Below are 25,469 nucleotides of genomic sequence, written 5' to 3' on the forward strand. Positions count from 1 at the left end.
GAGTGGCAGGACATATTTAAAGTGAGGAAAGGGAAAAACCTACAAACAAGATTACTCTACACAAGAAGGATCTCATTCAGATTTGACAGAGAAATCAAAAGCCTTACAGACAAGCAAAAGCTAAGAGAATTCAGTGCAACAAACCAGCTTACAACAAATACTAAAGTAACTTATCTAGGCAGCAAACACTAGAGAAGGAAAAGACCTGCAATAACAAACCCAAAACAATTAAGAAAATGGTAATAGGAACACACATATCGATAACTACCTCAAGTGTAAATGGATTAAATGCTCCAACCAAAAGACACAGACTGGCTGAATGGATACAAAAACAAGACCCATATATATGCTGTCTACAAGAGACCCACTTCAGACCTAGAGACACATACAGACTGAAAGTAAGGGGATGGAAAAAGATATTCCATGCAAATGGAAACCAAAAGAAAGCTGGAGTAGCAATTCTCATATCAGACAAAATAGACTTTAAAACAAAGACAATTACAAGAGACAAAGAAGGACACTACATAATGATCAAGGGATCAATCCAAGAAGAAGATATAACAATTGTAAATATTTATGCACCCAACATAGGAGCACCTCAATACATAAGGCAAATGCTAACAGCCATAAAAGATGAAATCGACAGTACCACAATCATAGTAAGGGACTTTAATGCCCCACTTTCACCAGTGGACAGATCATCCAAAATAAAAATAAATAAGGAAACACAAGCTTTAAATGATACTTTAAACAAGACGGACTTAAATGATATCTATAGGAGATTCCATCCAAAAACAAGAGAATACACTTTCTTTTCAAGTGCTCATGGAACATTCTCCAAGATAGATCATATCTTGGGTCACAAATCAAGCCTTGGTAAATTTAAGAAAATTGAAATCATATCAAGTATATTTTCTGATGACAATGGTATGAGACTAGATATCAATCACAGGAAAAAATCTGTAAAAAATACAAACACATGGAGGCTAAACAATACACTACTAAATAAGCAAGATATCACTGAAGAACTCAAAGAGGAAATAAAGAAAAACTAGAAATAAATGACAATGAAAACACAACGAACCAAAACCTCTGCAATGCATCAAAAGCAGTTCTAAAAGGGAAGTGTATAGAAATACAATCCTACCTCAAGAAACAAGAAACGTCCCAAACAAACAACCTAAACTTACACCTAAAACAATTAGAGAAAGAAGAACAAAAAAAACCCAAAGATAGCAGAAGGAAAGAAATCATAAAGATCAGATCAGAAACAAATGAAAAAGAAATGAAAGAAACAATAGCAAATATCAATAAAACTAAAAGGTACTTCTTTAAGAAGATAAACAAAATTGATAAACCATTACCCAGACATCAAGAAAAAAAAGGGGAAGACTCAAATCAATAGAATTAACAATGAAAAAGGAGAAGTAACAACTGACACTGCGGAAAAACAAAGGATCATGAGAGATTACTACAAGCAACGCTATGCCAATAAAATGGACAACCTGGAAGAAATGGACCAATTCTTAGAAAAGCACAACCTTCCGAGACTGAACTAGGAAGAAATAGAAAATATAAACAAACCAATCACAAGCACTGAAATTGACACTGTGATTAAAAATCTTCCAACAAACAAAAGTCCAGGACCAGATGGCTTTTTATCAATCATTTAGAGAAGAGCTAACACCTATCCTTCTCAAACTCTTCCAAAATACAGCAGAGGGAGGCACATACCCAAACTCACTGTACGAGGCCACCATCACCCTGATACCAAAAACCGACAAAGATGTCACAAGAAAAGAACACTACAGGCCAATATCACTGATGAACAGAGATGCAAAAACACTCACCAAAATACTAGCAAACAGAATCCAATGGCACATTAAAAGGATCATTCACCATGATCAAGTGGGATTTATCCCAGGGATGCAAGGATTCTTCAATATATGCAAATCAATCAATGTGATAAACCATATTAACAAACTGAAGGAGAAAAACCATATAATCACCTCAATAGATGCAGAAAAAGCTTTTGACAAAATTCAACACACATTTATGATAAAACCCCTCCCGAAAGTAGGCATAGAGGGAACTTACCTCAACATAGTAAAGGTCATATATGACAAACCCATGGCCAACATCATTCTCAATGGAGAAAAACTGAAACCATTTCCTCTAAGATCAGTAACAAGACAAGGTTGTCCACTCTCACCACTATTATTCAACATAGTTTTGGAAGTTTTAGCCACAGCAATCAGAGAAGAAAAAGAAATAAAAGGAATCCAAATCTTAAAAGAAGAAGTAAAACTGTCACTGTTTGCAGATGACATGATACTGTACATAGAGAATCCTAAAGATGCTACCAGAAAACTACTAGAGCTAATCAATGAATTTGGTAAAGTAGCAGGATACAAAATTAATGCACAGAAATCTCTTGCATTCCTATACACTAATGATGAAAAATCTGAAAGAGATATTAAGGAAACACTCCCATTTACCACTGCAACAAAAAGAATAAAATACCTAGGAATAAACCTACCCAAGGAGACAAAAAAACCTGCATGCAGAAACCTATAAGACACTGATGAAAGAAATTAAAGATGATACAAACAGATGGAGAAACATACCATGTTCTTGGATTGGAAGAATCAACATTGTGAAAATGACTACACTACCCAAAGCAACCTACATATTCAATGCAATCCCTATCAAACTACCAATGGCATTTTTCACAGAACTAGAACAAAAAATTTCACAATTTGTATGGAAACACAAAAGACCCCAAATAGCCAAAGCAATCTTGAGAAAGTAAAATGGAGCTGAAGGAATCAGGCTCTGAGACTACAGACTATACTACAAAGCTACAGTATTCAAGACAGTATGGTACTGGTACAAAAACAGAAATATAGATCAGTGGAACAGGATAGAAAGCCCAGAGATAAACCCACACATATATGGTCACCTTATTTTTGATAAAGGAGGCAAGAATATACAATGGAAAAAAGACACCCTCTTCAATAAGTGGTGCTGGGAAAACTGGACAGCTACATGTAAAAGAATGAAATTAGAACACTCCCTAACACCATACACAAAAATAAACTCAAAATGGATTAAAGACCTAAATGTAAGGCCAGACAGTAGCAAACTCTGAGAGGAAAACATAGGCAGAACACTCTATGACATAAATCACAGCAAGGTCCTTTTTGACCCACCTCCTAGAAGAACGGAAATAAAAACAAAAATAAACAAATGGGACCTAATGAAACTTAAAAGCTTTTGCACAGCAAAGGAAACCATAAACAAGACAAAAAGATAACCCTCAGAATGGGAGAAAATAATTGCAAATGAAGCAACTGACAAAGGATTAATCTCTAAAATATACAGCTCATGCAGCTCAATATCAGAAAAACAAACAACCCAATCCAAAAATGGGCAGAAGACCTAAATAGATATTTCTCCAAAGAAGATATACAGATTGCGAACAAACACATGAAAGGATGCTCAACATCACTAATCATTAGAGAAATGCAGGTCAAAACTACAATGAGATATCACTTCACACTAGTCAGAATGGCCATCATCAAAATGTCTACAAACAATAAATGCTGGAGAGAGTGTGGAGAAAAGGGAATCCTCTTGCAGTCTTGGTGGAAATATAAATTGATTTAGCCACTAAGGAGAACAGTATGGAGGTTCCTTAAAAAACTAAAAATAGAACTACCGTACAACCCAGCAATCCCACTACTGGGCATATACCCTGAGAAAACCATAATTCAAAAAGAGTCATGTACCACAATGTTCACTGCAGCTCTATTTACAATAGCCAGGACATTGAAGCAACCCAAGTGTCCATTGACAGATAGATGGATAAAGAAGATGTGGTACATATATACAATGGACTATTACTTAGCCATGAAAAGAAATGAAATTAAGTTATTTGTAGCAAGGTGACGGACCTAGAGTCTGTCATACAGAGTGAAGTAAGTCAGAAAGAGAAAAGCAAATACTGTATGCTAACACATACATATGGAATCTTAAAAAAAAAACATGGTTCTGAAGAACCTAGAGACAGGACACGAATAACTATGCAGACGTAGACAATGGACTTGAGGACACGGGGAGGGGGAAGGGTAAGCTGGGACGAAGTGAGAGAGTGGCATGGACTTATATATACGACCAAATTTAAAATAGATAGCTAGTGGGAAGCAGCCGCATAGCACAGGGAGATAAGCTCGGTGCTTTGTGACCACCTAGAGGGGTGGGTTAGGGAGGGTGGGAGGGAGATGTAAGAGGGAGGAGATATGGAGATACATGTATATGTATAGCTGCTTCACTTTGTTATAAAGCAGAAACTAACACACCATTGTATAGCAATTATACTCCAATGAAGATGTTAAAAAAAATGTCTACCATTAAAACAATAATAACTACTTGGTTTGTTATTGTGGTTGGCTGATTGTGTCGAGGTTACTGTTCCCTAGGCATTGCAGGATACCGTAAAGTAAATAAGAGATATTACAAAATTGCTTTGTAAATATAAGTACAGAGTACAATACTCTCATGTTGTTAAGTACAAGCACTGAGCATTGCATACTATTAATAACCTTTGAAGGGAGAGTGAAATCTGGGCTCATGCTTATGTCAAAGTAATTTTCATTCACCTATCCATAATTATTCAGGAGCATAGCATATATGTATCAGATGAGAACATGATTCTTTCAAGTCTAGTGTCCTGACTACCTCCAAGAATAGCCTATGCCCAGTGATTCAGTAGAACTCAACACATACACACACTCACCCATCTCCCCCTCATATACACATTATGTTTCTAGTGACTTGTTTAGAATAGAATTCTTCCAGGTCCCAGTAGGAAATCAGCCTCAGGGTTAGAAATAATGAAATTTGATTAACTATCCAAATTGCTTTGTATATTTACAAATACTAATGTGTCTAAACTGCCTGTTTATCCCCTGATCAAATTCTGAGATAACACAGATTTACTTAGTATTACTAGTATTCAACCAATAACAAGTTGAATGTTAACTTGTTAACATCACAAGTAATGAGACACTTTTCCTATAGAGAGTAAAATTGCTTTTGATGAACTTAAGTATTTCTTGATTTTTGTTTTTTGAAAAAAAAATATATACCAATGTTCAACAGTATAATAGAATATTTTAAATTTATGCATTTTATTAATATCCATTTAACAACCTCATTTTCCAGCTGGGGTTTGGATCTGTCAGGATAGAGTAGAATATGTTGCAGTAGCAAATAATCCTCCAAATAATGGTGGCTTAAGACAACAATAGTTTACTTCTCAAATGCACTACAATCCATTGCAGATCAGCATTGCAGACTTTAGGTTCATAGTCCACAAGGATTTGAGCTGATGGAAGGGTGCTTGAAAGGTGCTGGTATCCATACCAAAAGGAAAGAGAGAGCATATTTAACTACTCCTTGATTCTTTAAGCTTTTACCCAGAAGTAATTTCTGTTTGCATTTCTTTGGACAAAGGGAGCAAGAAAATACAAACTTACCATGTGTCTAAAAAGAAAACCAGAAAAGTTTGGTAAACAGAACTGATGACTACTACAATTTGTAGTCCTACAATCTGTCCTTCAGGTTATCAAACATTTGGTTCATTCCCATTCTTGCATGCAAAACATGTCTACCCCTACCCAGGAGAAACAACTTAAAATTTCCAAACGATTACAGCATTAAATTCAAAGCCCAGGATTTTGGGATAATGCACAGTGGTATCTTCATCATTCATCATCACTCTATCCAGGAAAGGAAAAGCAAAGGGCACACAGGAGTTACTGGTCCATGACAAGTCTAAAATCCTAGAGAGATATTTTGAGGGTCCCTATCCTGGAGTGAAGAATACTCCTTGATTAGCCTCTGATTGCTTCCTTGTCCACAGTTCACTGTGGTCCTTGGATTTGTCTTCTTTGTTCATTACTTTTTATTATACTCCTTGGCCACATAAAAAATGAGCATCAGGGAATATGCCCTCTTGGGGCCTGAGGAGGTTTTCTGACCCACTTCCTGATCTTAGTTATAACTCCAAGAGTCATTTAAATCTTGAGCTTTTCTAGGCTTTCTATTTCTTTGGCGGTACACAATTTTTTAAAACTTATTAGACTTCTTATCAATATTATTCTGGTAATTTTCATATATAAATGATTGTACCTACAGCTGTTTTCTAGACAGAAGTCCTAGATTTGCTCTATTTTTTTTTTTTTTTTTTTTTTTTTTTGCTTTATTGCCACTTCCAACTCTCGTATTAATTCTTGGTACTTTGGGAATATCAGGTTTCTTTGGAAGACCCACAACTTCAGTCTCTTTTCTCTTAGCCCTTTTTGTCCAATTGAAAGCATTTACAGGGTATAAACCTGATCCATCCAGAAGTTTTAACAATAGGTGGCCATTGCAACAATTATCAGAATTTTTCATTCTTATGTTTTACTTTTTGGATTGAACAGCAATCAGGCAGGTCCCTGAGTTTTTGGAGGCTTTCTATTTCTTTTTTATTCCTGCTTGCAGATATACAAAATTTTTCAGAAAAAAATTAGAATAAATTAGTCTTTCTTGTCATGCCTTGCCAAACACACCTAACAGCAGCCAACCCATGCTAGCCAGTCTCACGTATTTTAGGTTATTTGTTAGAGCAGCATCCCAAATTCTAGGTACCAATTCCTATGTCAGTCAGGGTAGACTGGTTTATATACCAAAGTGAAAAAAAACTCCAAATCTCAGTGGCTAAAGAAAAAAGGCGGGGGCCAGGGGGGCCAGGGAATAGGGGTTATTTCCAGTTCATGCTGCACAGCCATTGCAGATTGTCAGGGATATCTGTTCACTGCTGTCATTCAGGGTCCCAACCACTACCTCAAAAGTTGCTGGTCATTGCTCCAGGCTTAAAGAGAGAACATACTGAATCACACACCACTTCTTAAAGAAATCACCCAGAAAAGCCATGTATCGCAGAAGCCAAAGCAAGCCACATGGCCACACCTAACTCCAAGGGAGTTGAAAACACAACCCTACCATATGCCCAGAAGGAAAACTGGATATACTTAATGAACAACATGGGTTATCACAGAGGAGGACTTAGAGAAAATGATTTAGTAACTTAATAAGTGATAAAACAATTCATCAAATCAAAGGAAGAAAGTCCCTTCCCACCATCAACTTATACTTAGAGAGTTCCTAGATTACAGACACTATACAAAACCAGTAAAATATAAAGGAACAGTCTTTTTTTTTTTTTTTATTAGTTTCTGCTTTATAACAAAGTGAATCAGTCATACATATACATCTGTTCCCACATCCCCTCCCTCATGCATCTCCCTCCCTCCCACCCTCCCCATCCCACCCCTCCAGGCGGTCACAAAGCACCGAGCTGATCTCCCTGTGCTCTGCGGCTGCTTCCCACTATCTATCTACCTTACGTTTGGTAGTGTATATATGTCCATGCCTCTCTTTCCCTTTGTCACAGCTTACCCTTCCCCTTCCCCATATCCTCAAGTCCATTCTCAAGTAGGTCTGTGTCTTTATTCCCGTTTTACCCCTAGGTTCTTCATGACATTTTTTTTTTTTTAAATTCCATATATATGTGTTAGCATACGGTATTTGTCTTTCTCTTTCTGACTTACTTCACTCTGTATGACAGACTCTAGGTCTATCCACCTCATTACAAATAGCTCAGTTTCGTTTCTTTTTATGGCTGAGTAATATTCCATTGTATATATGTGCCACATCTTCTTTATCCATTCATCCGATGATGGACACTTAGGTTGTTTCCAGCTCCGGGCTATTGTGAATAGAGCTGCAATGAACATTTTGGTACATGTCTCTTTTTGAATTATGGTTTTCTCAGGGTATATGCCTAGTAGTGGGATTGCTGGGTCATATGGTAGTTCTATTTTTAGTTTTTTAAGGAACCTCCATACTGTTCTCCATAGTGGCTGTACCAATTCACATTCCCACCAGCAGTGCAAGAGTGTTCCCTTTTCTCAACACCCTCTCCAGCATTTATTGTTTCTAGATTTCTTGATGATGGCCATTCTGACTGGTGTGAGATGATATCTCACTGTAGTTTTGATTTGCATTTCTCTAATGATTAATGATGTTGAGCATTCTTTCATGTGTTTGTTGGCAGTCTGTATATCTTCTTTGGAGAAATGCCTATTTAAGTCTTCTGCCCATTTTTGGATTGGGTTGTTTGTTTTTTTGCTATTGAGCTGCATGGGCTGTTTATAAATTTTGGAGATTAATCCTTTGTCAGTTGCTTCATTTGCAAATATTTTCTCCCATTCTGAGGGTTGTCTTTTGGTCTTGTTTATGGTTTCCTTTGCTGTGCAAAAGCTTTGAAGTTTCATTAGGTCCCATTTGTTTATCTTTGTTTTTATTTCCATTTCTCTAGGAGGTGGGTCCAAAAGGATCTTGCTGTGATTTATGTCATAGAGTGTTCTACCTATGTTTTCCTCTAAGAGTTTGATAGTTTCTGGCCTTACATTTAGGTCTTTAATCCATTTTGAGCTTATTTTTGTGTATGGTGTTAGGGAATGATCTAATCTCATACTTTTACATGTCCCTGTCCAGTTTTCCCAGCACCACTTATTGAAGAGGCTGTCCTTTCTCCACTGTACATTCCTGCCTCCTTTATCAAAGATAAGTTGGCCATATGTGCGTGGGTTTATCTCTGGGCTTTCTATCCTGATCCACTGATCTATCTTTCTGTTTTTATGCCAGTACCACACTCTCTTAATTACTGTAGCTTTGTAGTATAGTCTGAAGTCAGGCAGCCTGATTCCTCCAGCTCCGTTTTTCGTTCTCAAGATTGCTTTGGCTATTCGGGGTCTTTTGTTTTTCCAAACAAATTTTGAAATTTTTTGTTCTACTTCTGTGAAAAATGCCAGTGGTAGTTTGATAGGGATTGCATTGAATCTGTAGATTGCTTTGGGTAGTAGAGTCATTTTCACAATATTGATTCTTCCAATCCAGGAGCATGGTATATCTCTCCATCTATTTATATCATCTTTAATTTCTTTCATCAGTGTCTTATAATTTTCTGCATACAGGTCTTTTGTCTCCTTAGGTAGGTTTATTCCTAGATATTTTATTCTTTTTGTTGCAATGGTAAATGGGAGTGTTTTCTTGATTTCATTTTCAGATTTTTCATCATGAGTGTACAGGAATGCCAGAGATTTCTGTGCATTAATTTTGTATCCTGCTACTTTACCAAATTCATTGATTAGCTCTAGTAGTTTTTCGGTAGCATCTTTAGGATTCTCTATGTATAGTATCATGTCATCTGCAAACAGTGACAGCTTTACTTCTTCTTTTCCAATTTGGATTCCTTTTATTTCCTTTTCTTCTCTGATTGCTGTGGCTAAAACTTCCAAAACTATGTTGAATAAGAGTGGTGAGAGTGGGCAGCCTTGTCTTGTTCCTGATCTTAGTGGAAATGGTTTCAGTTTTTCACCATTGAGGACAATGTTGGCTGTGGGTTTGTCATATATGGCCTTTATTATGTTGAGGAAAGTTCCCTCTATGCCTACTTTCTGCAGGGTTTTTATCATAAATGGGTGTTGAATTTTGTCGAAAGCTTTCTCTGCATCTATTGAGATGATCATATGGTTTTTCTCCTTCAACTTGTTAATATGGTGTATCACATTGATTGATTTGCGTATATTGAAGAATCCTTGCATTCCTGGAATAAACCCCACTTGATCATGGTGTATGATCCTTTTAATGTGCTGTTGGATTCTGTTTGCTAGTATTTTGTTGAGGATTTTTGCATCTATGTTCATCAGTGATATTGGCCTGTAGTTTTCTTTCTTTGTGACATCCTTGCCTGGTTTTGGTATCAAGGTGATGGTGGCCTCGTAGAATGAGTTTGGGAGTGTTCCTTCCTCTGATATTGTTTGGAAGAGTTTGAGAAGGATGGGTGTTAGCTCTTCTCTAAATGTTTGATAGAATTCGCCTGTGAAGCCATCTGGTCCTGGGCTTTTGTTTGATGGAAGATTTTTAATCACAGTTTCAATTTCAGTGCTTGTGATTGGTCTATTCATATTTTCTATTTCTTCCTGAGTCAGTCTTGGTAGGTTGTGCATTTCTAAGAATTTGTCCATTTCTTCCAGGTTGTCCATTTTATTGGCATAGAGTTGCTTATAGTAATCTCTCATGATCTTTTGTATTTCTGCAGTGTCAGTTGTTACTTCTCCTTTTTCATTTCTAATTCTACTGATTTGAGTCTTCTCCCTTCTTTTCTTGATGAGTCTGGCTAATGGTTTGTCAATTTTGTTTATCTTCTCAAAGAACCAGCTTTTAGTTTGGTTGATCTTTGCTATCGTTTCCTTCATTTCTTTTTCATTTATTTCTGATCTGATCTTTATGATTTCTTTCCTTCTGCTAACTTTGGGGGTTTTTTGTTCTTCTTTCTCTAATTGCTTTAGGTGCAGGGTCAGGTTGTTTACTCGAAATGTTTCCTGTTTCTTAAGGTGGGATTGTATTGCTATAAACTTCCCCCTTAGAACTGCTTTTGCTGCGTCCCATAGGTTTTGGGTCGTCGTGTCTCCATTGTCATTTGTTTCTAAGTATTTCTTAATTTCCTCTTTGATTTCTTCAGTGATCACTTCATTATTGAGTAGTGTATTGTTTAGCCTCCATGTGTTTGTATTTTTTACAGATCTTTTCCTGTAATTGATGTCTAGTCTCATAGCATTGTGGTTGGAAAAGATACTTGATACAATTTCAATTTTCTTAAATTTACCAAGGCTTGATTTGTGACCCAAGATATGATCTATCCTGGAGAATGTTCCATGAGCACTTGAGAAAAATGTGTATTCTGTTGTTTTTGGATGGAATGTCCTATAAATATCAATTAAGTCCATCTTGTTTAATGTATCATTTAAAGCTTGTGTTTCCTTATTTATTTTCATTTTGGATGATCTGTCCATTGGTGAAAGTGGGGTGTTAAAGTCCCCTACTATGATTGTGTTACTGTCGATTTCCCCTTTTATGGCTGTTAGTATTTGCCTTATGTATTGAGGTGCTCCTATGTTGGGTGCATAAATATTTACAATTGTTATATCTTCTTCTTGGATCGATCCCTTTATCGTTATGTAGTGTCCTTCTTTGTCTCTTCTAATAGTCTTTATTTTAAAGTCTATTTTGTCTGATATAAGAATTGCTACTCCAGCTTTCTTTTGATTTCCATTTGCATGGAATATCTTTTTCCATCCCCTTACTTTCAATCTGTATGTGTCTCTAGGTCTGAAGTGGGTCTCTTGTAGACAGCATATATATGGGTCTTGTTTTTGTATCCATTCAGCCACTCTGTGTCTTTTGGTGGGAGCATTTAGTCCATTTACATTTAAGGTAATTATTGATATGTATGAGGAACAGTCTTTTAATAGCTTCTACTCAAAAGAGAAATATCAAATCACTGTTATATTTTAGCAAAAATGATTTTTTCATTCCCGTCTCTCCTACTTACCAGAGTACAGGACTTAATCTGGAAAAATTTCTTAGATAAAATAATTTAGAGCTTAGTTTATTTTCCCTTATACTACTTCTGAATGTTCTATCTCAGCAGCCTCTATAATCTTCTGAGATAATGTGGGCTACAGAGAAAAAGAGATCTGAGATGGGCTTAGCACAGAAGAGATATTAGTGCTTTACTTAGGCGTAACCTTGGGCAAGTCACTTGTTATTACTTGCTAAGGTTTCCTATTCATAAATGTTTGACACCCACATACACTGCAGGGCTGTTGGAAAGGTTAGTGTGATAATGTTTGAGAAGTGCCTTGAACCACTAAACACTAAGGTGCTAGAGCCAATTTAAGAGATCATCTTTTTCAAATAAGACTCAACAAACTCATCTCTTGCTTCTCTACTCAAAATATTAACAGGAGCTACAAAACGCCACAGCTTAGCAGAATTAGCAGATTGTTCTTTAACATACCTCAACTGCATAATCTGTACAATTATGTCCCATTATCCTGCCTTTCCTCAAGCTGTTCAGTACCTAAAAGCTCTTCAAGCTTTACTATTCAAAAGCTGAATATGCGCCATCAATTTCTCCTTCTGTGTTGCTTCCAGTTACCACAGCCTAAAGAGATCTTCAAGGAAATAGTTATTCACATGGTACTCACTCCCATCAATAACTCATTACTGCCACAGTCTGCAAAGCCAACTGGACTGTGTTTACAAGACTCAAACAAAGGTAGAACAGAGAAGGGGGCTATGCCACAAAACTTTATAAGTAGTATCAATGCCCAGTTGGTTTGACCGTAACTTTTCGGGTCTCAGTTTGATTGCCCACTCTCCAGCCTCTCCTTGGTCCCTTTTTAATGCCTCTTTCCATCATACTAGCTTTAGTGCCTATAGTAACTATCTAATTAAGATCTTTTTCATTAATCATATACCAATGTATTCACAAATGTGATTCTTCTTTTGTTTAAAAAGTAATTTTTTCTCAAACTCTAAAAATTAAATTAGGGAAAATTTTATAGTTTCATGTGATTACTCAAGCCCCAAGCCTACCACGTATAATAGAAATTCTTAGTATATGATTTGGTTATGAAATATGGTATGTGGTTAACCAAATATTCATCATCATATTAATGCATAATATCTATCAATGGGCTAGCAATTTACAAAGAACGAGAATATGATCAAATGCTTTTCATATCAAAATTAACAATACATTATTTTTCATTGGAAATATACTTCAAGATTATGATGAATCTCAAGGTTATCTTTATAGAACTATCACTACACCACAAACAGAAGTGGCAGATATTGTTAGTGGCCCCAGTTAATGAGTTTCCTGTATCAATAACCCCTGCTCTGTCATTTTATAGGCTCCTCCTATTCAGGCTCTGGGTTCAGTCAGGTCACTTGATTTGGCCAACTGGACAGGATCAAGCTTGACACTCACAGAGACCTGAAAAAGTACTTGCACATTTTTGCTTCCTCTCTTGCTCTTCTGCCTTCAGGATGTGAACATTCCCAGGCTAGCCCACTGATGGGTGAGACATGCAGCACTGAGTCAGTCCAATGTTCCAGCAAAGCCTCAGCCATGTCAGAAAATGTAGCTGCCTTGCTGACCTGCTGCAGGCCATAGATAGCCTCACTGGTCCCAATTCAGATCAGCAGAGCCATCAATCACATGACCCATTAATAAAAATAAATATTTACAATAGTATGCCACTTAGGTTCGAGGATAATGTGACAGCATCTTCATTGCCACGCATAACTGATACATGGAACTATTATTAAATAGAGATTTGAGGTTAACAGAATGCCAGAAAATAGAGTTCACAATGCCCAAATTAGTCTTGAAATCTGTTAGTACAAAATTCTCTTATGGAGCTACACAGTAACATATTATGAAACTTCAGAGGAAAAAAATATTAATCTAAAATGTTATTTAAATGTCATTTTACCATACTGAGCAAGCAAACATTGCTTCTGAAAGTCACTCCACTTACCTCTTTTTTCTCCTAAACAAATAGATATATGTGTAAAGCTAGGAAGACAGCTTGAAGGAATGGAAAGTTTTTAAAAGCTGAGCAGTGAGGGAAGGTATGCCTCCAAAACAACTGTGCCTCTGCTGAGAACTCACACCCTGGATCCACTGAGAGATGAGAACGGCTGTGAAGGGGACCCCAGAAAATTTCTCTGGCAACCTCACTAAGACTGAAGGATGTGCACACCGTCCCATCTTAGAGATGGTTGACTATGCTCCCCTGCACTGGGCTCTTTAAACAACAAGATTTCACTCAGTGTTCAGAATCTTTGCCCTTCCAGAAGCTCTGAAATGGAGCATCCCAATACCAAATCACCAAATCTCCCACGGTTATCCATGGGGTGCAAGATATCACACAAGTTCAGCATCCTGCAAAGCCACATCAAAGGATTGAATTTGGTAGCAGGCGACACTTCTTGGACTTTGAACTGTGCCTGCCTTTAAACTTGACTTGCTGTCTTGGAAAAGTAGGTGTCTCAGATGTCCTCTTAGTCAAGAGCTACAGTGAGCTGGAAGGGCATTCCTTTCTCAGTAAGATGAATGAGATGATTGCTCTGTCATTCTCATCTACTTGATACTGAAGCCTCCAGTCAAGAACTTCACAATCCCCCTCCTTGCCCCACTGCTTCCATTACCTTAAAGTTAAGTCTCTTCTCTGAACAATTCACAGATACAGGTTTACTAATCCCTGCAAAGAAGTCAGTGCAGTGTTGCTGTATTCTATAGTCTGAGGAGGAAAGACTGGAAATATAAAGGGTTTTTACCCCCAAAAAAGGTAGAAACAATGCTAAGAAAAAAATGTGGACCTTTTAACTCCCAGCCAAATACTTTTGCTATAAACACTGGATGTTCATTGCTGAAGAAACAGTGTAACAAACAATACACACTCACCACCATTCACAAGTGGGAGGAAAATGTTATTTCTGGACCAGATGTACACATCTGATAAACACTTAATTGTAATAATCTTCCATTTAATCTTTTCTACAATCTTTTTAATTTTTAAGAAAAATATATATTTTATCCTGCTCCTCCCTCCTTTCCCAGCCTCTGTTATCTGTCTCCAGTTTTTTCTCCAACAGTATCGGTGTTGGAAGAGGTTATCTAAAGGAAGTGACCACAGGTTGACCTACAAATTGGACCCATGTAGCTGAAGGCTTCTCACCCTCTGCCCTGTCCTTGGGATGTAGATCCTACCCACGATTCCTACAGTAGGAGCTGTTTCAAGGATGCAGCCTTGGGAGTGTAAACTGTTGTTGAAACCATCTGGACAGTATATGTGACTGAACCGTGTTAAGACCTCTATATAGACTTTTTAGATTCTGGCTGGTGGGTGTGGAGATCTATTCATCTTGCAGCCACCCAAGACAAGCCTCATATGCAAGTTCTCTGGCTTATCAACACTGCCACCTAATCAGGTGGAGTGGTCTGCCTCTTTCTTCTGTCTCCCCTTACCCTCCATTTATGGAGACCAGTTTCAGATTTCATCCAGGGAATTTCCAAAGTTGAGAACCCAAAATCAGGAGTTCCAATTATGATTTAGAACTTTATAAAAGCAAATTCAGTACTGAAGAATTTACGCAAATGAATTTCCTCCTACCACCCCCACTTCCAGCCTTGGAGAGAAAGACTCCAAGGATCAAGGAAAATCTGTGCAAGAAGTTTATTCCAAAGTTTAACTGCCTGAACTTCACCAACTCTGAATATCACAGATGGATTTTAGAGAATGATGTGAACTCTCAAAATATACAAATTTTAAATATACAAATTCATATGCCTTTCCTTTGGGGAAAAGTTAATGTATATAATAAAGATTAAAAATGAAGAAGAATGATATTTAAAGAACTTTGCATTCATGCCCATAATGAATTCATCACATATTTGTAAAGTACCACAATTATACTATTCTTACCCAAAAAAGTTTTCATAAATGCTCCTCTTAAAATAAAACTATTTGATTATGTTTTAGAAAGATTTGGCATATAGCATGCAGCTCCAACTTTTATCAGTATAACCCAAGAAAAATTCCCTGTACTGTGCTTCTGAATTTTATTTTATTTTCCAAGCAGCATCATACAACTACAGCAGAAAATACAGGTGTTACTGTATTTCAGTCTTCGTGGCTGATTTGACATTAAGGTAAGTTTCAATTTTCAACTATCTTCTGACACAACCCAAGTTTCCCAGCCTCATCAAGCGTTTGCATTCTAAACCCACCAATGTCTTGGAACACTCCCAAACCTATCACAATTTCATGAGTGATTTTTCCTACTGATAAATTCTCCCTGGTTAGAACAATCCACAGTGGAGTAATTTGGGAACTAGCTGCTTGGTCTAATTATTTGAAATACATTTTTGCTTAATAGCAATAAGAACACTGGAGTTTCTTAAAGGTTTCTATGACTAACATCAATTCAGAAATCATGCATTTGTGTGCCTACCCGCACCCCAGCACAACTGGAACACAGCCCAGCCACTCCCGAAACCAGGCTTTCCAAAGACACAATATATATTTTGATTTTGTTTTTCTGAGCATGTTCCCAATTTTCATTTTCAATAGGAATATTTTTAGAGATCATTGAAAGCAAAATGTCTTGAAAATGTCTTCAAAACTTCTCTAAGTTTCTTTCCAAATGTCATGATTTTTGGAAAAGACCACACCAAGTGGTAAAGAGATGGACAAGACTGCAAACACTTCTAAAATCTCTTTGGAGATATTCCATGTACCACATTATATATGAACTGAGAAATGAAACATCTGTGACTAATACAAAATTGAGTCTGTCTTAAATTATAATTAACAGCAATGAGAAAATGTTGCCTGTTCACTTCTTCAGAGAATCAAGTCATCTTTTTACCATTAAAAAGCTTGAATCAATGATTATTATTTGTATAATTGCCCTGCCCCGTACTTTTCCAAATTGCAGCTCAAGACTCACAATAGAATAAGAACAATGAGGACTCCTATGACAATTTAATAAGGCCTTCACAAATTAGTTTTCAGAGGACTTTAAGCTCTCCATAATACTTAATCTGTAAGACCTCTTTTTGGCCTGATATCAAATATTCATACCATCTTTTTCTTTGCACCAAACACTAAGTTGATAGAACTTAAGCTTCCAGCTTTAGAAAATATATAGTACTAATTTTTCTCCTGACAAAATTTCCAAGAGAATGTAACAAAGGAGAAGAGAATAAATTAAATTTCTTTGGGGACCCATGCTGAGGCCTCTAGGCTGTGCTCATGTAAGAGGAAATGAGCTCCAAGTATATCAGTGCTTCATCACAGAAATGGGCACCTGATCCCCAAAGCCTGCCCAGCCTCTCCCCATTCCAACTTCACTGATACAGGCTCTTTCCTTTAAATAGTCTTGTCTACATCTGTCCTGCCAACGTTCTTCACAGCTTGGGACACATCACTCCTCCTTTCTAACTATCTAGTTGCAATGCATTCTTCAAAGCTAGCTCCAGTCTCGTCTTCCATTTGAAGTTTCTTTGACAACTGACAGTCTTGCTTTTTCTGTGAACTCTCTGTTCTCTGAATTCCTATTATAGCCCTATGGTCTTGCCTTCTTAAGTGTGTGAGTGCCCTATCTCAACTCAACAAAAAGCTACTTGAAGGCAGGGTGTTGCCCTATTCTCCATTAATAAGAACAGCAATACCTGGTAGGCCTGTGAAGACACCTTGGAAAACCATAAAATTACTCTTCAAATTTCAATCCCCTTACATATTCCTTTCTCTTTGTTTCACAAGAACTCTGTGAGATAAGCCAGGACAGTCTTTTAATAATCATATTGTGCAGATATGAGAAGTAAAAGTTAGATCTATTTAGTGACAAACCAATGGTACCCTTGCTGAGACTATAAACTAGGTCTAGGGTTCTTTTTTGTGTGTGTGTGTGTGGTACACGGGCCTCTCACTGTTGTGGCCTCTCCTGTTGTGGAGCACAGGCTCCGGACGCACAGGTTCAGAGGCCATGGCTCATGGGCCTAGCCACTCCGCGGCATGTGGGATCCTCCCGGACCGGGGCACGAACCCGCGTCTCCTGCATCGGCAGGCAGACTCTCAACCACTACGCCACCAGGGAAGCCCCTAGGGTTCTTTTCACTAATAGCAGTTCCAAAGTTTTCACATGAGAATAACTTTCAAATATCTAAAAATGCATAGACCCCAAAATAATTTTTGTTGCACTTAATTTATTTTCTACCCAGCCTCTGGTGATTACCTTCCAAATTCTCGAGCCCCTCTGACACCCAATAAAGTCTGCTCTGTCTGCCATGCCTCCACCAACCTCAACTCCCCTAAGCTCCCCAATCATTCTCAGTCTCTCAGCTATGGTCTGCCTGGCTGGCCCTCTTCCACTGCCAACTGGGACCCCATGTAACATAAACCATAGTTTCACTTAAAAAATAATTTCTTAACATCTTCCTACATCTTGGCATTCCAGACTATGAGAGTTGCTTGGCCCTGGGAAAGGGGGTTTCTGCATAGGTTCTTAAGGAGCTGATTCTCTGTGTATTGAGCATAAGAATACACACAGCAATATATTATAAACTGGGGTCCTCAAAAATTTATCATTTTCAAAGAACACAGATACTCATGAGACAACTTTAATTCAAAATGTTATTAAGATAAATATAAGAAATTAATGCTTTGACACATTCTGTCTACTCTTTGACAGCCATGTTTACTTCTAGTACCTCTTTCACTTCTCTAACTCTGCTGTCATCTCTGCTCTCTTCGAGGTCTTATTTGACCTGGGCTTTGAAGTATATAAAGAGTGTTCATAGACATGAAATGGGGCAAGAACATTCTAGGTTTTGCATGAGCAAAGCAAGAAGCCTGAATGGAAAAGTACTCTACATTACGGATTAGGGTCTGGAGTCACAGAGATCTGGGTTCTAATTCTGATTCTGGCAACTAGTTGTATGACCTTAGTCAAGCTGCTTAACTTCTCTGAACCCAAGTTTCTTTATCTGTATAATGGTCATAATACAATCACCTACCTTATTACTTTGAGTATTAAGTGAGATAGAGGGCTTCCCTGGTGGCGCAGTGGTTGAGAGTCCACCTGCCGATGCAGGGAACACAGGTTCGTGCCCCGGTCTGGGAAGATCCCACATGCCACGGAGCGGCTGGGCCCGTGAGCCATGGCTGCTGGGCCTGCGCGTCCGGAGCCTGTGCTCCGCAACGGGAGAGGCCACAACAGTGAGAGGCCCGCGTACCGCAAAAAAAAAAAAAAAAAAAAGAAGCTCCTTCAAACCCTACCTCCTATAAAAGGTATCTGCAAACTGTTGAGATGGACACCTTTGAGGTAAGTAGAATGGAGAAAACATACCTCTCTTGTAAATGGGCTTCTTTGAAGTCTTTTTTTTTTCTAGTTGGTGTCAGCACCAGACAGTAAGATATCCTTGAAAGTTAGTGCTAGAGCTCATTAGTTGCATCCACCATTCAGGAAAGCTAAAAAGAAGAGAATACTAGGAGTCAAATGATCTGCTGTCCTTGCACCTCAAGCATGAAATAATGTGTGTGGCAGTGCTTTGAATACTAGAAGGTGTTATTGTAATGTAATGGCCAGTGACATCTCCGAGGCACCTGAGAGGGACTGAATACAGTCTTATACCAGTCTGTGTGTATAAACTGATTGACTGGCTGATTATTATCCAAATCAAGTTTACCTGATTTCAACTCTTTTCCCACTAGTACTCCCCTAAGATATTTATTCTTTCCAATATATCAGATTTAAAATATTAACTCTGGTGCCAAGTATTAAGATATTCACATTAAAATCACTGGCTTAAAGTTTAATTGTATTGATCTGATTTTTACAGGCAGCACTCCCCAAAAATATTAACTATGCTATGCTGCAATGCAACATTGACTCAGATTGGTATTGAACATAAAACCCAACCTGCAATAATGCAATCCGTAAACCCACAGAAGCAAAGACAAAGCATAATCCAGGCTGAGTCTCACCTCCTCCACTGCTGATTCCGTCTCTCTTTCACTGTCTCGGTAGTAGCCCGTTAAGGGGCCCTCAAGTAGTGAGGGGTGCTCCATTTACTGAGAAACTGAGTAATCAATCTGGACAGGAAATCATCATCAACTTCTGATGGATCGTCAGAGGCAGGTAAAAGTAACAGAAAGTATGCAAGCCTGGGAAACAAATTAAATAAATAAATGCCTCCAGTTTTGGCTGAAGGCATTAACTTAGATGAACAACTACAAGCGAATCACTTATACTCATCTCAAACTTAATGACCAAAAATTAGATAATAATCTGACCCAACTCACCTCTGTGAAAGGGACAGAACTAAGTTTGGGAGCCACATGAGCAGGCCTCAAACCCAGGACCCTCCACTTGCTGACTATAAAAGTCTGGACAAATCACACTGTTAGCTATTATTTCCTCTGAAATTGGGAGAAATAATTTTTACTTCATCAGCGCCATAACAAGGATTAAATGAGATAATGTGGTGAATGTACTTTGTACGGAAGATATTCGATAAATGTTCTTTTCCTTCCTTACTATTTTAAAGAGCTGTTACGGGAATCCAATTATAGTAGAAATGAATATACTTGAAAAAAATTTAAAGATCTATGCAAGTGTAAAGCATTATTATTATGATTATGATCCTTCAACTCAATTTTCTCATTTTAGCCAGACACTGGTGTTCTTTAAAAAGAAATGGTTTGTGGATAAAAGACAAGCTGAGAAGAATAGAGTTAAAAAACTAATGCAGACAGTAGAAAGCTAATATTTCTTCATTCATTTCCAGCTTTGTGCTACTTAGTAAGTAAGTAAATAAAACCAATCAGTTCCAATTAACTTTCCTGGAAGTGAGGAACCAAAAATAAAAGAGCAAGTTATATACGTATTTTTAAAAAACTTCTCAGTGGTGAAAAAGTCCATGAAGTCTGTACAGTAAAAAACAATAGTGTGCAATGACATCACTAACAAAATGCTAACTGCTACCTGAAACAACACTCTTAAGACCCTCTGGTGACAGGGAAAGAACAAGATCTCTGGGTTTCTGTGGGTATTGCTCACAGTTGACTTATCCAATTGTTATTTGCAGGAGCGCTCCAAGGAGCACTGCTGTGTGGTTACCAAAAAAAAAAAAAAAAAAGTGGATTTCCAAGGACTGCACCCTAAATTCTGCAGTAGTGATACCTCCAAAAATAGCAAGAAAAAGCAAGGACTTCAATCTACTCATGGTGTGAAACTATCAGTCCATTAGCATGTATGTATCAGCAGCTACCAGAAATAGCCTCAATAATGCCACTGGTGGAATGACTATTCTTATAAAGATACACACATAAAAGGAACACCCACAATTGGACATGACCCTGGGAGCACAGGGAGAGAGACTGGAAGTCAGACCACTCAATTTAACTTCAGAAGAGACATTTATTTCAAGGCATAAGTTTCAAAACACAACTAGTCTATTTCTTGTTTAAGAAAAAAAAATCACTCTTTCTCCATATGCCTTTAAAAACAGAATTCTTCAATACTCTCCTCTGAGAAGCTTAGTTGTACAGGAAAATAGATCTTTTCAATCCTGTAGAACTTCATTCTTCATTTAAAACATGAAGGAGAAGGAAATAACATGTCTAGCTTTAAAAAGTATTAAGATACAGAGAACATTGCAAAATGGTCATTTTAACTTAAAATCCAAACATTTTCTTCCTTCTATCAGTTTTCCCAATCAATTTCTTCTCTTCACCCACAAATAACTGTTTTACCTCATCAAGGGTCCTATGTCTTCAAATCCAAACATATGGAATAGGTTGCCTCTTTCAATACCCTCATTTCTCAAGTAGGAAATACCTCACACATATTATTGAACCCAGCAATTCCTTGTCTAAATGTCATCGTAATTCCATTGGATATGGAATTGTTAATGTTATCACCAATAAACAGGAAAATACTAGGTGAAAGGGAAACAAAATAGCATTGATGAGCTGTGCTCCAGTACTGTACGTTAAAATTCTCTTCACTGTAGAGCTTTTTCATACTTTGAAATCTGAGAAAGGGCTAAGATACATGCTAATTTTTTTTTAAGTTCACACCATTTAGCAAAACCATCCAAATCATTTTGGTGTACAGAGATTTTATTTCTAATCTTTCTGTGCAAAATGCTTTGTTAAATCCTGATGACAACTTTTATGCATAATGCATAAAATAAACTTTGCCAAAATCTAAGTCACTTTCAGAAGCATATAAACCTCTTTAGAAGCAAAATGACATATTACAGGGCATGTCGTTGCACTACGCTGGAAAAGCCACACGGCAAGGCTGACGGAAAGCATTGTCCTCTATATCATTATCTTCCAAATGTCTAATATGTGTGGCTACCTTGGTTTACTTGCATTCAAAAATGTGTATTATTTCTTAAAAGATTTTTCATATCTTGATGCCTTGTTTATGTACTACATAAATTCAACTCTTCTTCAACACTCTGGGAATCTTCACACTTTAAAAAGACCAGATACTTATTTCATATAACCGAGAAAATCTTCTCACGGTCCAATAAAAAATAATTTAAAAAATGTTCATGTGTGTGGTGAATTAGTATTTCTACACATGTATCTATCGTTTGATAAATCAGATAGGTAACTCCAGTTCAAATCTTATGGCTGTTTTTGCTTATTTAAAACCATAAAAATAGAGACCAAGAAGGAAAAAGACTTAGCATTCAAAAGTAGGTACTATAAATCCTGTCATGCAAGAGCCAAATAAAAAATAAATAAATAAAAAATCAGAATAATAACAATGAATCACTAGCCAGTGTCACTAAAATGATTTGTTTTACTCCTCTAATCTTTACCGTATCTAAACTGACTATAATAAATGAATAATTGCTCTGAATACAGAGCAGTTAATTGAAAAACTGCACCAAGGATAGCACCAAGAAATCATAACACATAATACAAGGTTTCATCAGTGTTTAAGAACTTGTCTTTGTCAATATTTTTAAGGTTGAGTGTAAATGACACTGTTTACTATCATATACTACAAACCATCATGAATTATGTTAGATGTCCCATGAATAATAATAGTCTTAAGTTACAGGACATTTCATCAACACACATCAAGGTGTGAAATTCTGATGGAGTTTGGTTTCCTCCTGAGAGAAAAGGGTGTGATTTAAGCGAGCTTTATCTTGAAAGCCAAGTTTCTGAGGGCAGGCTCTATTCAAAAGGCATGTGCCAATTTGACAAAGGGTGGACATCCCCTTGAATGTGGAAGGGGTGACATCTAGCTTATGGGCAGGTTGTTTTTCAAAGTTCCCCTCTAGACATTAATTTACCATTGTGTGTACAAAACAATTCAAATCCTGAGAGGGCGGTGGGTATTAGAATGCAGAAACAAAAACTGCATTGTTGATTTCAAGCAGTGCTGTCCTGGGAGAGCACACATTTGTGATGGCATCCCACAGTAAACAAAATAAGAATTAGTTGAAGGAAAGCAAGGGGACAAAGATGAGTTGTTAATTATTTGGGCCAGTGGAAAATGTCCTTTCTGGAAAATCTTCGAAAATCTATAGCACCTGAATTTGCATGAAAGTTGTATTATGTGAATATTTCTTTATTGAAAATAAAGCACTTCTGGCTCAGTTCAATAATAACAGCTTACAGGAGAGTAATTGAAGTTATCCAATTCTCTTCCCATTGAAAATGACCGAGAGCACATACACACATAGACACACACAGAAAAATCTGTCCTGCCATTTTATTGAGACTGAAGTAAAAAGGAATTGGGGTTAGGCACTGTGTGAGCATTTAACACACACCAAATGATGATATGGTCGGGGAAAATTATCCCTTTTTCTTCACATTCCTTTTCCAAATTCTCATCTTGCTCCACCCCCTGCTGAGCTCCTATTGACTTCAAAGAGAGGTCCATGGGGGTCCAGAGCAAGATGAGAATTAAGCCCCGCATGCATAATTTCTGTGGTCTCTTATTCATAACATACACAATAAGCACTGGATTTGAAAAGGCTCTAACAGAGGTTGATAATAGCTCCCGAACCATCACGTATCTTCTTGGTATACTAAACGATATCACAAATTGTGCCAGTGGAAACACTGAACACTCTGAGGAAAAGACCATGCCAGGTCTTTATTATTATCCTCACCTATTGTTATTACTCTAGCTAAAAATAATAATATTTATGTCGTATTAGAATCACAGTCTCATTACTGAAACTTTTATAAGACCACAGGCATGTCTGAATCTTTGTAATAAGGGGGCTGTACAGAAAATTCTGAAATCTGCTCCCAGGAAATCTCACTTATCCCAAGGTGCAAGAAGACATCGTGCGGACCAGCATACAACAGCAATAACACAAAATTACTGTGAACAATGATGAAGAAATAATAGGTGGGATGAAGTCACTTTTTAGAATACTGGTAAGGAAGACAAGTTAGTCTATTCTGGGACTGCAAATGACATAGATGACATTAGAAGGAAAAGTTGAGAGCTAATGCTGGGGTGAGGCTGGAGGATGCACCAGCAAATTACAGCATTGTGAAAAGAATAATATGGGGAGGGGAGAATGTAGAAGTAATAATGCCAAGTCACAACCTAATGGAATCTGACCAGCTTGGGAAGCAAGACTCTATACCATGACATTAGTTTATTACTCACAAATGAAAGCATTCAGTCAAGTACAGACAAATGAGGAGCAGGTAAAGATAAATCAGTCTTCCTAGCATATGTTTGTTTTGTTTTGTTTTTTTTGCGATACGAGGGCCTCTCACTGCTGTGGCCTCTCCCGTTGCGGAGCACAGGCTCTGGACGCGCAGGCTCAGCGGCCATGGCTCATGGGCCCAGCAGCTCCGCGGCATATGGGATCTTCCCGGACCGGGGCACAAACCCGTGTCCCCTGCATCGGCAGGCGGACTCTCAACCACTGCGCCACCAGGGAAGCCCCTAGTATATGTTAGGTCCATCATTATTTCATCCTACAAAGTTTTTACCGAGATATGTGGTTAATCTAATATTGCCACTTATTTTTCACTGTCCTGTACTTAAAGGATAATTTGCTTTCTCAAATATTGATGCCTTACTATCTATACTATACTATCAAAGACAGACAACAATGTGGATTTGCTGAGCAACTCATTTGCTTACATAATTTTTAGATAATCATTTTGACGTTTCTTGGTATACAGGATCCTCAAAAGCAGCTGATATCTCATCCCACCTGAAGTGTATTTATAACTTCGATGGGCAGCCAAAGTGCTCTCCCCTATTTATAGATAAGGCCTGCAACTTACAGAAGGTAGTAAACAAAAATTACAATGATGTCACAAATCTAGGAAGCACTTTATGGTTTGTTTACAAAGAAGTTTCACATATTTTATTTCATTTGTTCCTCTCAACAATACTGTAGGTCAGTTGGAGAGAATAAAGTGGAACTTCTAATTACCAGGGCAGCTTCCAACAGACCTCTTTGCCCTAGCAGATAAGGCACATAATTAAGAATTAGACATATTGCTTCTTTTGCCACTGACTTCACTTTCCTGGGTATCTCACAGTATCCTTAGCATGTGACCTTTTTCTCAGCTTTTAGCATTGCTACTTTCACAAATAAATGCAAAAAGGAAAAAAATGACAGTAACTCAGAGATGCTATTATAGGTGTTGGGCTAGTAGTGTATATACTCTGCTTTCACTTCTTTGAGATGAACATTATGCCAACATAATGTCATCTGTTGTTCTAGCTCTATGATTCAATAATGCATGATTCTGAGGACTAAACAGGGAAAACCAGGCTTGCTTGATATCCACCTGTTTTTCCCTCCTGATTCACTATTTAAAATGAAATCCATGGACATGTAGTTCTATGGGTCCCCAGCACCTGACTAAGCACTTAGTACAGAGTAGGTAATCAATAAATACCTTTAAAATGAATGA

This window comes from Hyperoodon ampullatus, assembly GCF_949752795.1.
Source record: "Hyperoodon ampullatus genome assembly, chromosome: 2".
Taxonomy (NCBI): domain Eukaryota; kingdom Metazoa; phylum Chordata; class Mammalia; order Artiodactyla; family Ziphiidae; genus Hyperoodon; species Hyperoodon ampullatus.